Source organism: Oncorhynchus mykiss, chromosome 14 (genome assembly GCF_013265735.2).
Source record: "Oncorhynchus mykiss isolate Arlee chromosome 14, USDA_OmykA_1.1, whole genome shotgun sequence".
Taxonomy (NCBI): Eukaryota; Metazoa; Chordata; class Actinopteri; order Salmoniformes; family Salmonidae; genus Oncorhynchus; species Oncorhynchus mykiss.
The window spans coordinates 36797306-36811597 of NC_048578.1; the positions used below are offsets into that span (position 1 = coordinate 36797306).

Below are 14292 nucleotides of genomic sequence, written 5' to 3' on the forward strand. Positions count from 1 at the left end.
GCACCATGCACAGCTAATGTACATAAATACGTCCCTCCTTGATGAAACACTGGTGATTTTTGGGAAAGAAGTTATCAAGGCTTTCATGTTATAACCAATAAGAATAAACCCATAATTCTTCATCAGTGGTTAGGCCCCATCGGCTTACAGTTATGTTTCACAACTATATGACCTAAATGTAGTTGGGGAATGTTTTGGTGTGCAAAATTTGGATTAATAGATTCTTATAAATTAATCTGTTAACGAGGGGAATCTTTTAGTAGCAAAGGGTTTTAGATGGCTATTGTTTCTATGTATGTAATATAATGCATCTAATGGGGCAATGTTGGCTTTGTTTGCCCTTTAAAGATGAAAATATCATTAAGGAACATCTCTACAGAATTCAATTTTTGTCGATTTTTGTTGTTGTTGAGTAAATCAATAAAGACACCAACTGGGGCAAAAAGTAGACTGGTTGCCCCCAGGGAAACATCTGAATAACAGCTGTTGGTAAATATCATTACAATGTTAAATGCTTTTTCGCTGGTTTAATGCTGAAATATCAGATTTCTCGGCTCTAAAGACATTAACATTTAGACCAATCAATATAACTTATGGTTGCGCCATACACATTTTATTGGGGGACATTTTTACTGAGATTCCATACATAGCAGTAACATGTATTCTGTTAAAGATGAAGGACATCAGGCCAAGTATTAGGGATTTGCTCAAAATAAAACTTCAGTGGCACTATAGCCATTCAATTTCGCCACGAACAGAGAGTTAATGAATTCACATTCAAACGCAGCACCAGTGAAATGAAAAATGACATTACCATCCCTTTGTTATACATCAATGAGAATGGCACTGCACCTTTTTAATAAATTATACCAAAGGGGTACCACCATACATTCACTCACTCAACAATCATTTTTTTTTTTATGTTTTTTTTTTCAATTGTGGAAATATGTTCTCTCACAGCTCTCCTGCACATACAAGTAATACAAGGTGTCTACTGCAAACCTACAGTAGCCATGTACACTGAGAATGAGGAAGCAAGTTCAGGGAGTGAATAAATGTAATTAATAAATGAACAAAACAAGAAACACGAACAGCCGCACCGACATGAAACAGGAACAACGACGACTTGTTACATGTCGCAACCAAAGGGAGTGACATATAAAGGGCAGGTAATCAAGGAGGTGATAGAGTCCAGGTGAGTGTCATTATGCATGTAACGCTGGTGACAGGTGTGTGCCATAACGAGCAGCCTGGTGACCTAGAGGTAGGAGAGGGTTGCACACGTGACAGTACCCCCTTCCCCGACACGCGTCTCCAGACGCAGAACAACGACCAAGATGACGATCCCGGGGATCAGGAGCGGACCGGTCACCTCTGCTAAGGCGCAGGAACCTGTCGATCCGGCTGAGGCACGGAAGCATGACGACCTAGAGCACCGGATAAAGAGCATATGTGACAGTACCCACTCCCCGGCGCGTTCGGCTCCAGTCGCAGGATGCCAACCAAAGGGACTATCCCGGGGATCCGAACCGGTCACCTCCGCTGAGGCGCAGAAACCTGATGAACCGGCAAAGGCGTGAGAGCCTGATGAGCCGCCTGAGACCTCCCCGGTTGCCTCGGCCGAGGCACAGGAACCTGTTCACCAGGTGAAAGCATGGGAGTGTATTGAGCCCACAGATGCATGGGAGCCTACAAACCAGCTCCAGCACCCGGACCCGACATCACCCCCAACACACACACAAAAAAAAACACTCCCTGATGCTTCCATTTGTTGAGTCGTCATTCTGCGTGTAACGCTGCTGACAGGTGTGCGCCATAACGAGCAACCTGGTGACATAGAGGCCTGAGAGGGAGCACACGTAACACCTACTGCAATTAAAGTAATGAAAGGTACCTACTGCATTTAAAGTTGTAAAAGCTACCTACTGCATCACAAGATGTAAAAGCTACCTACTACAATTAAAGTTGTAAAAGCTACCTACTACATCACAAGTTGTAAAAGCTACCTACTGCATCTCAAGTTTTATAAGCTACCTACTGCATCACAAGTTGTAAAAGCTACCTACTGCATCTCAAGTTTTATAAGCTACCTACTGCATCACAAGTTGTAAAAGCTACCTACTGCAATTAAAGTTGTAAAAGCTACCTACTGCATCACAAGTTGTAAAAGGTACCTACTGCAATTAAAGTTGTAAAAGCTACCTACTGCATCACAAGTTGTAAAAGCTACCTACTGTGTCTCAAGTTGTAAAAGCTACCTATTACATCTCAAGTTGTAAAAGCTACCTACTACATCTCAAGTTGTAAAAGCTACCTACTGCAATTAAAGTTGTAAAAGCTACCTACTGCATCACAAATTGTGAAGGCTACCTACTGCAATTAAAGTTAGAAAAGCTACCTACTGCATCACAAGTTGTAAAATGTACCTACTGCAATTAAAGTTGTGAAAGCTACCTACTGCATCACAAGTTGTAAAAGCTACTTACTGCATCACAAGATGTAAAAGGTACCTACTGCATTTAAAGTTGTAACTGCAATTAAAGTAATGAAAGGTACCTACTGCATTTAAAGTTCTAAAAGGTACCTACTGCATCACAAGTTGTAAAAGCTACTTACTGCATCACAAGTTGTAAAAGCTACCTACAGCATCACAAGTTGTAAAAGCTACTTACTGCATCACAAGTTGTAAAAGCTACCTACTGCATCACAAGTTATAAAAGGTACCTACTGCATCACAAGTTGTAAAAGCTACCTACTGCATCACAAGTTAACTTTTGCTAGAAAAGCATTGTTCATGCTGGATCTAAATGGATAATGCCGTGACTCTGTGGCAAGCAGAGCGTGTCGCTGTCAAGGGTGGACCTGACGGCAGAGGCTCTATACTATGACATGTTACTGCACACATTCAAAACTAAGCAAATAACACGTTGCAACACAATGAGAAGTATATTCTACTGTCATTAACCACTATCAGGTTACAACACCGTCAACTATAACCACAGTCAGGTTACAACACCATCAACTATAATCACAGTCAGGTTACAACACCATCAACTATAATCACAGTCAGGTTACAACACCATCAACTATAATCACAGTCAGGTTACATCACCGTCAACTATAACCACTATCAGGTTACAACACCATCAACTATAATCACAGTCAGGTTACAACACCATCAACTATAATCACAGTCAGGTTACAACACCATCAACTATAATCACAGTCAGGTTACAACACCATCAACTATAATCACAGTCAGGTTACAACACCATCAACTATAATCACAGTCAGGTTACAACACCATCAACTATAATCACAGTCAGGTTACAACACCATCAACTATAATCACAGTCAGGTTACAACACCATCAACTATAATCACAGTCAGGTTACAACACCATCAACTATAATCACAGTCAGGTTACAACACCATCAACTATAATCACAGTCAGGTTACAACACCATCAACTATAATCACAGTCAGGTTACAACACCATCAACTATAATCACAGTCAGGTTACAACACCATCAACTATAATCACAGTCAGGTTACAACACCATCAACTATAATCACAGTCAGGTTACAACACCATCAACTATAATCACAGTCAGGTTACAACACCATCAACTATAATCACAGTCAGGTTACAACACCATCAACTATAATCACAGTCAGGTTACAACACCATCAACTATAATCACAGTCAGGTTACAACACCGTCAACTATAATCACAGTCAGGTTACAACACCATCAACTATAATCACAGTCAGGTTACAACACCATCAACTATAATCACAGTCAGGTTACAACACCATCAACTATAATCACAGTCAGGCTGCAACACCATCAACTATAATCACAGTCAGGTTACAACACCATCAACTATAATCACAGTCAGGTTACAACACCATCAACTATAATCACAGTCAGGTTACAACACCATCAACTATAATCACAGTCAGGTTACAACACCATCAACTATAATCACAGTCAGGTTACAACACCATCAACTATAATCACAGTCAGGTTACAACACCATCAACTATAATCACAGTCAGGTTACAACACCATCAACTATAATCACAGTCAGGTTACAACACCATCAACTATAATCACAGTCAGGTTACAACACCATCAACTATAATCACAGTCAGGTTACAACACCATCAACTATAATCACAGTCAGGTTACAACACCATCAACTATAATCACAGTCAGGTTACAACACCGTCAACTATAATCACAGTCAGGTTACAACACCATCAACTATAATCACAGTCAGGTTACAACACCATCAACTATAATCACAGTCAGGCTGCAACACCATCAACTATAATCACAGTCAGGTTACAACACCATCAACTATAATCACAGTCAGGCTGCAACACCATCAACTATAATCACAGTCAGGTTACAACACCATCAACTATAATCACAGTCAGGTTACAACACCATCAACTATAATCACAGTCAGGTTACAACACCATCAACTATAATCACAGTCAGGTTACAACACCATCAACTATAATCACAGTCAGGTTACAACACCATCAACTATAATCACAGTCAGGTTACAACACCATCAACTATAATCACAGTCAGGTTACAACACCATCAACTATAATCACAGTCAGGTTACAACACCATCAACTATAATCACAGTCAGGTTACAACACCATCAACTATAATCACAGTCAGGTTACAACACCGTCAACTATAATCACAGTCAGGTTACAACACCATCAACTATAATCACAGTCAGGTTACAACACCGTCAACTATAATCACAGTCAGGTTACAACACCATCAACTATAATCACAGTCAGGTTACAACACCATCAACTATAATCACAGTCAGGTTACAACACCGTCAACTATAATCACAGTCAGGTTACAACACCATCAACTATAATCACAGTCAGGTTACAACACCGTCAACTATAATCACAGTCAGGTTACAACACCGTCAACTATAATCATAGAGATGAATGGATATACAGACCACGTTAGAAATCACAATACACTTCTTTATGATATCTGCACTAATTTCACAACATCAAAAATGTAATGTGAGTCTAACATCGAGATCATTACAGAAAAACAATAACGCAGTAGGTTTGATTGTTCTATTCTTAGACAGGACAGACATTTTTGGCTTCTTTCATTGAACTTGATAGAGCAGCTGTATGGATTAACAGCGGTAGTTACAGTCCAGCCGAAGGCCTATCCGTCTCAGTTAATAGAGCCTAGCCATTCATGTCAGCTTTTGTGGGAGATGAAAGTGTTGTGTATCCACATAGCAATTCACGGGACTTGAACAGATATCTCTTGAGTTGAATGACTGCAATTTTCATTTAAAGCTAAATGTATTTTGCTATATCTGTCGACACCGTGGGGTCATTTGTCTTTGAACAATCTCTTCATCCTAAAGGAAGCTATGAAGCGGTCTCCATTGTTGCTGGTTCTGTATTTCCAGGTGTAAACCTAAAACATAGGCCTACCCCATTTTGTATCTTTATTTAACTAGGCAAGTCAGTTAAGAACAAATTATGATTTACTAATATTGGCCTAGGAACAGTGGGTTAACTGCCTTGTTCAGGGGCAGAACGACAGATCTTTGTCAGCTCAGGGATTTGATTTCGCAACCTTTCGGTTAGTAGTCCAACTCTTGAACCACTAGGCTACCTGCCGCCCCCATGCAGGCTGGTTAGGTGATGTGGCTATAAGCCTACCCCATGCAGGCCGGTTGAGTGATGTTGCTATTCATCTAACTAACGTCCTATCAAGTGAGCAAGTGTCCAAGAAAATCCAGTGCTCCAACTATAATCAATCATGCTATTGTCACACGCTCCATCCATTCAGGAATCAGGGAAGCATGGGCTCCTCCAACCTATTCCGTAAAGGGACCAGGACAAAAGCAGTGCACTACATAAGGAATAGGGGGCAGACCTACAGTACGTTCAGGAGGCAGATCTAAGAATGTTTCGTTTTTCATGAGAATTGTTTAAGTCATTTAGCAGACTCTCTTAGTTACAATAAAGAGCAAGACGTGCCGCTCTGTTCTGGTCCAGCTGCGGTTTAAATAGGTCTATCATTGTAGCTCTTGACCACATGGCTGGACAGTAATTAAGATAAAACAAACTAGAGCCTGCAGGACTTGCTTTTTGGAGTGTGGTGTCAAAAGAGCAGAGCATCTCTTTATCATGGACATATCTCTCCCTGTCTTTACAACCATTGCATCTATATGTTTTGACCATGACAGTAAGTTAATGGCAAGTAATTTAGTCTCATCAACTTGTTCAAAAGCCACATCATTCATTACTAGATTCAGCTGAGATCTGGAGCTTAGGGAATGTTTTTAACCAAATACAATGTGCTTAGTTTCAGAGATGTCCAGGCCAGTTTATTACTGGCTACCCATTTTAAAACAGACTGGCAGAAAGCTTAAATTGTTGTTAATCTAACTGCACTGGCCAGTTTACGTTACAATTTACATGAGCTATTACAGGGAAATAATAACATGCTATTGTTTGAGGTGAGTGCAAACGTTATGAACGTGAAAATGTATTAATAAACCAATTAGACACATTTGGGCAGTACTGATACAACATTTTCAAGAGAAATGCAACGTTTCATTGAATCAGTCTTAAACTTTGCACATACACTGTTGCCATCTAGTGGCGAAAATCGAAATTGTGCCTAACCTGGAATAATACATTATGGCCTTCTCTTGCATTTCAAATATGATGAAAAGAAATGGTTGTATTTTTCTTTGTATTATCTTTTACCAGATCTAATGTGTTATAGTATCCTACATTAAGTTCACATTTCCACAAAATTCAAAGTGTGTCCATTTAAATGGTATCAAGAAAATGCAAATCCTTGCTTCAGGTCCTGAGCTACAGAGAGTCAGATTTGGATATGTAATTTTAAGCGAAATTTTAAAAAAAAAAAAAAAAGGGTCTGATCCTTAAGAGGTTTTAAGACATGAAGGTCAGTCAATAAGGACCATTTCAAGAAAGTGTCTTCAACTGTCGTCTCAAAAATCATCAAGTGCTATGATGAAACTGGCTCTAATGAGGACCACCAGAGGAAAGGAAGACCCACGGTTACCTTCGCTGCAGAGGATAAGTTCATTAGAGTTACCATCCTCAGAAATTGGAGTCCAGATAAATGCTTCACAGAGTTCAAGTAACAGACACATCTCATCATCAACTGTTCAGAGGAAACTGCGTGAATCAGGCAATGGTCGAATTGCTGCAATGAAACAACTATTAAAGGACACCAATAAGAATAAGATACTTGCTTGGGCCAAGAAACACGAGCAATGGACATTAGACCGGTGAAAATCTGTTCTTTGGTCTGCTGAGTCTAAATTTGAGATTTTGGGTTGCAACCACCATGTCTTTGTGAGATGCAGAGTAGGTGAAGCATGGAGGAGGAGGTGTGATGGTGAGGTGGTGATTTGCTGGTGACACTGTCTGTGATTTATTTAGAATTCGAGGCACACTTAACCAGCATGGCTACCACAGCATTCTGCAGGGATTCACCATTCCCATCTGGATTGCGGGACTATAATTATTTTTTTTACAGCACAATGACCCTAAACGCACCTGCAGGCTGTGTAAGTGCTATTTGGAGTACTGCATCAGATGGCCTGTCCTCCACAATCACCTGACCTCAAACCAATTGAGATGGTTTGGGATGTGTCGGACCGCAAGAGTGAAGGCAAACAGCCAACATGTGCCCAGCATATGTGACCGACCGGCTCAATTTGGTCAGCTACTTCCAGACACCTAAGTGAGAGAGAACAGCTCACTGAACATTACTCGCCCTAGCAGAGCTGGTTAGGCTGTTATGTTATCCAGAGTGTTGGTGACTGCAGCTGTGCTGTCAGATTGTCCAGAGCGTTATGCGTTCAGAGCGCACAGCAGACACTCTGGTCGATGAGTTTACTGATGTTTACTCACACCGGCCATATTCAATGGGTCTTGAGCGTACGTAAATTCATCAGTTATTCTGCGCTCTTTGGCACACTTAGACGAAAATGCTCTGAGATTGGAGAAGATGGCCAGACTGAATTTATGAATGCACCCAAAATGGTTACTTGCATAGTGGAGTATTTTGTTAAGACATGTAGCTAGCTAGCTACGTAAACAATGAACAATAATCCAACTCATGACGTTAAAACCCTGCATGAATCTGCAGGTATCTGACCAACCAGGTTCAATGTTAACTAGCTAAAATTAGGCTATAGCTAGCAAAAAAATAATAATTGCTCTGAGATACAAATAATAAGGTCATACATGTAGCATTAGCTAGTGAGCCAGGCAGCTAACGTTAGCTAGCTAGCTAGGTAAACAATTAACAATAATCACAATATGCAGGTAGCTAACCAACCAGGTTCAATGTTAGCTAGCCAACATTAGGCAAAAGCTAGCCAAGTAAATGGCTCTTTCTGCCAAGATTAGAAACATATAATATCTGTTAATGTGAAGTGCCTTGTGCAAAAGTATTCATCCCCTTTCCTATTTTGTTGCATTACAACATGTCATTTTACATGATTTCAATTTGGATTTCATGTAATGGACATATACAAAATGGTAAAAATTGGTGAAGTGAAATGAAAAAAAAAGAATTTCAAAAAATGTAAACAAATAAAAAATGGAAAAGTTGTGCGTGCATATGTATTCACCCCCTTTGCTATGAAGCCCCTGAATAAGATCTGGTGCAACCAATTACCTTCAGAAGTCACATAATTAGTTAGATTGCACACAGGTGAACTGTATTTAAGTGTCACATGATCTGTCACCTGATCTCAGTATATATACACCCAGAGTCTACAACACCACCATGCAAAGGGCACCACCAAGCAAGCGGCACCATGAAGACCAAGGAGCTCTCAAAGCCTTGTCAAGGACAAAGTTGTGGAGAAGTACAGATCAGGATTGGGTTATAAAAAAATATCAGAAACTTTGAACATCCCACAGAGCACCATCAAATCCATTATTAAAAAATTGAAAGAATATGGTACCACAACAAACCTCCCAAGAGAGGGCCGTCCACCAAAACTCACAGACCAGGCAAGGAGGGCATTAATCAGAGAGGCCACAAAGAGACCAAAGATAACCCTGAAGGAGCTGCAAAGCTCCACAGCGGAGATTGTAGTATCTGTCCACAGGACCACTTTAACCTCTTGAAACTAGGGGGTACAATTTTTTTTATTTTTTAAATAACGTTCCCAAAGTAAACCGCCTATTTCTTAGGACCAGATGCTAGAATATGCATATAATTTACAGCTTAGGATAGAAAACACTCTAAAGTTTCCAAAACTGTCAAAATATTGCCTGTGAGTATAACAGAACTGATATTGCAGGTGAAAACCGGAGGAAAATCCAATCAGGAAGTGCCTCTTATTTTGAAACCGTTGTGTTCCTATGCATCCTTATTGGCCATTGAAAGGGATATCAAGCAGATTCCTTTTTTTATGTATTCCCTAAGGTGTCTACAGCCTTTAGACATTTGCTGTCTAACTGGGAGTCTCGTAAGTGAAAACATCCGAAGATCATCAAAGGTAAACGATTCATTTGATTGCTTTTCTGATTTTCGTGACCAAGCTTCCTGCTGCTAGCTGGACATAATGCTATGCTAGGTTATCGATAAACTTACACAAATGCTTGTCTTGCTTTAGCTGTAAAGCATAATTTCAAAATCTGAGATGACATGGTGATTAACAAAAGGCTAAGCTATGTTTTACTATATTTCACTTGTGATTTCATGAATATGAACATTTTCTAGTAATATTTTTTGACCGTTCCGCTATGCTAATTAGTGTAATTGATGACAATTCTCCCGGATCCGGAATCTGTGGTATGACTTACAGATTGCAGTACACCAGCGGAACCCATCCAAATTGAAAGAGTTGTAGCAATTTTGCCTTGAAGAATGGGCAAAAATCCCAGTGGCTAGATGTGCCAAGCTTATAGAGACATACCCCAAGAGACTTGCAGCTGTAATTGCTTCAAAAGGTTGCACTACAAAGTATTGACTTTTGGGGGTGAATAGTTTTGCATGCTCAAGTTTTCAGTTTTTTGTCTTATTTATTTGTTGCGTTTATTTCAGGCTAAATGTAATCTAGACTTGGTTTCCTCTATTGTAATTGCTCCTCTTTTACCCCAGCTGCCGAACTAACCCTAATTCACACGGTTTTACAAGTCAGTTTTAAGAACAAATTATAATTCACAATGACAGCCAGCCGGGGAACAGTGGGCTAACTGCCTTGTTCAGGGGTAGAACAATACATTTTTACCTTGTCAGCTCAAGGATTTTATCTAGCAACCTTTCAGTAACTGGTCCAACATAGTAACCACTAGGCTACGTGCCACCCCAGATGACCATCCTACCCATGCTAGATTACGGAGATATAATTAATTGATCAGCAGGTAAGGGTGCTCTCGAGTGGCTAGATGTTTTTTACCATTCAGCCATCAGATGTGCCACCAATGCTCCTTATAGGGACACATCACTGCACTCTATACTCTTCTGCAAACTGGTCATCTCTCTATACCCGTCGCAAGACCCACTGGTTGATGTTTATTTATAAAACCCTCTTAGGCCTCACTCCCCCCTATCTGAGATATCTACTGCAGCCTTCATCCTACACATACAACACCTGTTCTGCCAGTCACATTCTGCTAAAGGTCCTCTTTTCAGTTCGCTGCAGCTAGCGGCTGGAATGAGCTGCAACAAAAACTCAAACTGAACTGTTTTATCTCAATCTCTTCATTCAAAGACTCAATCATTGAGACACTTACTGACAGTGGTGGCTGCTTTGCGTGATGTATTGAGGCCTCACCCAAAGGGCAACCCTTTGTGCAATTGTCTGTGCCCAACAACGTTTGAACCCTGTTTTGTGCTGCTACCATGTTGTGCTGCTGCCATGTTGTGTTGCTACCATGTTGTGTTGGTACCATGTTGTGTTGCTGCCATGTTGTGTTGGTACCATGTTGTGCTGCTGCCATGTTGTGTTGCTACCATGTTGTGCTGCTGCCATGCTGTGATGCTACCATGTTGTGTTGCTACCATGTTGTGCTGTTGCCATGCTGTGATGCTACCATGTTGTTGTCTTGCATCACTCGGGCTCCCAGGTGGCGCAGCGGTCTAAAGGTGTCACTACAGACACTGGTTAGAATCCAGGCTGAGTCACAACCTGGCTGTGATTGGGAGTCCCATAGGGCGGTGCACAACTGTCCCAGCATTGTTCGGGTTTGGCCGGTGTAGGTCGTCATTGTAGATAATAATTTGCTCTTAAACTGACTTGCCTACTTAAAGAAAAGGATAAATACAAATAAATGTTGTGTTGCTGCCATGCTATGTTGTTGTCTTAGGTCTCTCTTTATGTAGTGCTGTGTTGTCTCTCTTGTCGTGATGTGTGTTTTGTCCTATATCTTCATTTGATTTATTTGTTTTTTTCATCCCAGCCCCCGGCCCTGCAGGAGGCCTTTTGCCTTTTAGTCAGCCGTCGTTGTAAATAAGAATTTGTTCTTAACTGACTTGCCTAGTTAAACAACGGTTCAAAAAAAATAAATAATAATAAATGATCTCAGCCAATCATGGCTAGTAGGAAGGTTCCTGACTTTTTCTTTGGATAAACCATATAGGCTCGTAATTTAACAATTTTATTCGTAGTTACAGATGACATACAAGTTTGTTATTAAGGCAAGTTCACATTTTCTATAAGGCATTTCTGCATATAAAATGGCTCTCGTGTGAAGTAGTGACCCGTGACATACGCTTGGTTTCCTGGAACGGGTCATGTGGGAACTCCTTCAAGACTGTTGGAAAAACATTCCTCATGAAGCTGGTTGAGAGAGTGTCAAGAGTTTGCAAAGGGTGACTACTTTGAAGAATCTAAAATATATGTTGATTTGTACAACACTTTTATGGTTACTACATGATTCCATATGTGTTATTTTATAGTTCTGATGTCTTCACTGTTATTCCACAATGTAGAAAAAACTACAAATAACGAAAAACCCTTCAATGAGTAGGTGTGTCCAAACCTTTGGTACTGTACGTTTTCTCGACAAGAAGTTATGGTCAATAATTTCAAAGGCTGCAATGAAATCTAACAATACAGCTCCCAGAATCTTCTTATTACTAATTTCCTTCAACCAATCATCAGTCATTTGTGTCAGTGCAAGTACGTTGAGTGCCCTTCTCTTTAAGCATGCTGAAAGTCTGCTGTCAATTTGTTTACAGAGAAATAGCATTGTACTTGGTCAAACACAATTTCTTCCAACAGTTTGCTAAGAGCTGACAGCAAACTGATAGGTCTGATGTTAGAACCAGTAAAGGCCGCTTTACCACTCTTGGGTAGTGGAATGACTTTGGCTTCCCTCCAGGCCTGAGGATAACCACCTTCCTCTAGGCTCAGATTAAAGATATGACAGATAGGAGTGGCTATAGAGTCAGCTACCATTCTCAGTAGCTTTCCATTTAAGTTGTCAATGCCAGGAGGTTTGTCATTATTGATCGATAACAATCATGTTATCACCTCTCCCACACTAACTTTACAAAATTAAAACTTACAATGATTTTCTTCCATTATTTGTTTTTTTTACACATGGTTGTGACTGTTCGTTGTTGATATAAATAAGCCATCTGATTCAATTAGTTTAATTTGTCTTTCTGATCATAATTTAATGTAAAGTACAAAAAAAAATCCATCATTCTTTATATCATTGATCTTGAATTCATAATACAGTTTATTCTTCTTTTTGTTGAGTTTAGTCACATAATTTCTCAATTTACAGTAAGTCAGCCAGTCAGATATGCATCCAGACTTATTATCTACTCTTTTGCCCCGTCTCTGTCAATCTTTTTCAACCGTAGTTATTTCATTCCTCATCAATCAATGGGCCCTTAACAGTTCTAACTGTCACTTTCTTAACAGGTGCATATTTATCAATAATTTGAATGAGACATTTCTTAAATTCATCAAGTGCAGCTTCTCGAGTCTAAGCTCTGTGTAGGGGTTGCCACTACGCTATATGGAATTGTTTAAAGAATGTCATGCCAAGAATAATGTTGCTCTTTGATTTTTAAATTTCAAAATGAATTTTCAAAAAAATATATAATAATGTAAAAATGATTTGATTAAACATTTTATTTGGTCTTATTGCTATTAGCCAATACAAACTCATTGAATAACAGATTCAGTACACAGAAAAACAGATAGTCCCCCACAAATATCTAAAGGATGTTTGTTTTGAAATATCTGAGAGATATCAGAAAGATCAGGAAACAATTATTATCATTATTTATAATGATTTTAACACTTTTTGGGCACTAAACAGTCTCCATATCTACTGCACCTCTAAATATTCTTTCAACTTGTCATGTCGTGTACGTAGGTGGCAGGGAAGTCAAGCGCAGGATAATCAAATTTGGTATGAATGGAGTATTTTAATAACTTATAACACAAACTCCAAAACCAAAGTCCATAATAAAATAAATGTGTGTACAAGAACCTGTCGCACACCAATCCATAAAACATTAACATAACAATAAACAATCTCTGACAAGGACATGAGGGGAAACAAAGATTTAAATACGCAACATACAGTATAATGAATGGGATTGGAACCAGGTGTGTAAGAAGACCAGACAAAACCAATGGAAACTGAAACATAGATCAATGATGGCTAGAAGACCGGTGACATCGATCGCCGAGCACCGCCCGAACAAGGCGCAGAAGTCGTGACACAACTGGTACGGATGGAAATTCAGACCAGTCCTGTGACACTTATGGGGGCCGTAGAGCAAAACGGAGAACACCATCGTGTTCGTGACAATCTCCCCTTTCCAGAATGTGGTCCCATTTTTAGCCCAAATGGTTTAGAAGCTACAAACAGAAGTTGGCACATCGACGGCACCGACTTCAGACAAGTCGGAGAACACTCCCATAGAATGGTCATAATAGTTTGTGGGCCAAACCTTTCGGAATCTACTGACTATTTTGTGAGAAGACCGATTTTCGGGAAGTCTCATGGTCTGAAAAACATCACACTAGCGCTGTCAACTTTCAAGTGGTGGAAGTGGTGAATTCTATAGTTTAAACGGTCAGATTTGTGTATTATGCTAATTCGATTTTCGTGTGGACATGGACATCAACCTTAGGGGGTTTATTTATTCTTGGGTGTCAAAGGAGAAATAAGTGTTTTAGCAATGCTGAAAATGTAATTCAGAAATTCATAATCCAACAGATTGTGCAGTCTTTTGACAAT

At 39.8% G+C, this 14292-nt stretch overlaps 1 long non-coding RNA gene across 1 annotated transcript; it reads left to right on the forward strand.

The window, feature by feature from the left end:
* The first annotated feature begins 2923 nt into the window (after positions 1-2923).
* LOC118938730 lies at positions 2924-6943 on the forward strand. Its single transcript, XR_005035993.1, has 2 exons — positions 2924-2974; positions 4927-6943. It is a non-coding gene; the product is annotated as an uncharacterized LOC118938730 (long non-coding RNA).
* Positions 6944-14292: the final 7349 nt, after the last annotated feature.